The sequence below is a fragment of the Callorhinus ursinus genome, unplaced genomic scaffold (genome assembly GCF_003265705.2).
Source record: "Callorhinus ursinus isolate GAN/ISIS: 27379988/994484 unplaced genomic scaffold, GSC_fseal_2.0 scaffold51, whole genome shotgun sequence".
Lineage (NCBI taxonomy): Eukaryota > Metazoa > Chordata > Mammalia > Carnivora > Otariidae > Callorhinus > Callorhinus ursinus.
In genome coordinates this window covers 4,581,552-4,583,847 of record NW_027397113.1, presented here as the reverse complement: position 1 = coordinate 4,583,847, position 2,296 = coordinate 4,581,552, and the positions used below count along the sequence as shown (strand labels likewise).

Sequence of the window (2,296 nt, the reverse complement as noted above, 5' to 3'; positions counted from 1 at the left end):
CGCGGGCGCGAGCGGCGGGACTGCGGCGCCGCGGAAGGAGGACAATAGCCTCCCCCTGCCGCAGGCTGCCGGCTCCCGCGGGAGGCCCGGGACCATCTGGAGCCGGCGGCCCCGCGGGGCTCGGGGCGGGGCCCGAATCACCCCCTCCCCGCCCGGCGCCATGGCAACCGCGGCCCCTCGCAGTTCTCCGCACAACTCCCCCGCCCCGGGTCGCTGACCTTCCCCGGGGCTAACGCGGCGGCCGCTCTGGGACCGGCTCCCGACCCCCGCCACTTTCCGTATGTGTGCCCCCCCATAATGCCGCCTTCCGGTCAACCCTGGGCCATCTGGGTACCCCCCACAGCTTGCGGGGCTCAGGCTCCGCAGTTTGAGGACCCCCACCTTTGTCCCTACTCCTCTTTTTCTCCAAAATCTGTATCCCCGCGACACGCAATCCTTCCTTTAACGGCACTCACCGCCCAGGTTTCCCAAAATTCGGCCTCTGTTTTCCTTTTCAAATTTTCCTCTTTGGGCACCTCCAGTTCATCTCCCTTTAAGCAATTCTCTCATCCAGCCCCTCTCTCGAGCATCCTTCTTCAGGCAGGTAGGCCGGCTCTCTTTCCCAAAGCGTCTCCATGGTATACGTGGTGGAGATTCGCCTGCTCGCAGATCAGATTCTCGGAATAGTCATCACTGCAGCTTCTCTCTGCTCCTTCTCAGCTCCTCTCATTTATCAACCAGGAGAATTCTGGCCTACTCACTGTCTTAAAAGGGAGTGGGGGTGGGGGTGGACATTTCTAGGCCTGGCACAGCTGGGTTTCTCCTTGGTTTGGTAGCATCTGAGTGGTCGAAGGTCTTAGGTCCTTAAGCAAGGTGAATTGCTATCTGCTTGAGAGAGAAAAGAATTATGCTCAAATAATAATAAAGTTATAAAGTGTCAGCTGGGTATTAAAAGTGCATCATCCCATGTGACCTCCCACCCCACTTTCCAGCTCTAAGAGGTAGGTACTGATCTTCCAGACTAGGAGACTAAGCTCGCAGATGAACTAGTAATAATAGATTGGGCTTCATACAAAGCAATCAGAATTTAACCATTAGATTATTCTGTTCCTGAAGATGCGGGCCAATTTCCAACAGGGAAATGCCTGAAATGGCCAAGTAAGGGCAATGTGAAGAATGGGCTTTGCATGAATTATTGGGTTTAAGGTTTTATTTATTTATGGGTAATGGAGTTGTAGGATTTTGCTCCTTTCTGAAAGGGCACACATAGTGAAACAAATTTGTGATTGAAGTGTTTTCCAGTTATAATTTTGGCAAGGTGAAATTATTTGTTTTAAATTTATTTGAAAAAATTTTCAAGGAAAAAAAAGAAAAAAAAAAAAAAAAGCCCTGCTACCAATCCTATCTGGTTTTATCATCTCACCTACCTGGCCTTGGTTTTCCCAGTCTAAAAATGGGTTGAGAGGGGTATCAGGGAGTTGCACGAAAAGATGACCCTGAAGCTCTCTTCTAGCTCTGATAGTCTGATTCTACCACTAAACTGGAACAGTGATTCCACCACCGAACTGGAACTTGATCTTCTGGGATGTACCTCACCAGTAGCTACAATTTGGGCTATTTATTACTTATTTTTAAAGAGTCACTCCTTCCAGCAATGGAATCAAAGAAGTGAGGGCATAAGCTGCAACTGTTTCCAAGGGTAGGAGTGAGTGTCTTCAGGGGGAAGGGGGAAATGAGGTGTGTTTTGGTCATCAAAGAGACTTGGTTAGGGATGTTAAAGCTGTTGGGATGAGAATCAGCTGATCTCCCGAAGGAGCCAGAATACCCAACCAGCTGCTGCTGTACTGGTATGGGAACCAAGGGTCTCAACAACAGCTATTGGACTGTGACCCAGTTTAGAAGACAAGGGTATTAGGTCTTATGGGCAGCATACTAATAAGATCTTTTCTATAGTATTTCCCATTTTTAGCATTTCGTAAAATCCTTTAGAAAGCCTTGTAGGGTAAACATTATCATTCGCATTTCCTTGATGAGCAAACTGATGTTCAGACACCTAAGTGAATACCCAAGTTCAGAGTTAGTTCATGGTGGAGACGTCAGGTCTTCCAATTCCCAGTATGTTCTTTCCCTTCTGCTAGAGAGAGTATAACAGAGTGGTTAAAGGCAACAATTTTGGAGTCAGACTCTTTGGGTTTAAAAGTGGTTTTGCCACCTACTTACTGTTGACCTTGGGCAAGTTACTTAACCTTTCTGGGATTCAGTTTGCTCACCTGCAAAATGATATCATAAGGTGGGGATCAGATGAGTTATTGCAGGT

At 48.3% G+C, this 2,296-nt stretch overlaps 1 protein-coding gene across 1 annotated transcript in view; it reads right to left on the bottom strand.

The window, feature by feature from the left end:
* The window catches only part of SPTBN2 (spectrin beta, non-erythrocytic 2), a 38,375-nt gene extending 37,669 nt beyond the window's left edge, over nt 1–706 (bottom strand). The window contains exon 1 of the mRNA XM_073883420.1: nt 456–706. The gene's annotated coding sequence lies outside the window, so the exon portion shown is untranslated. The remainder of the gene's footprint in view (nt 1–455) is intronic.
* Between the last annotated feature and the right edge of the window lie 1,590 nt (nt 707–2,296).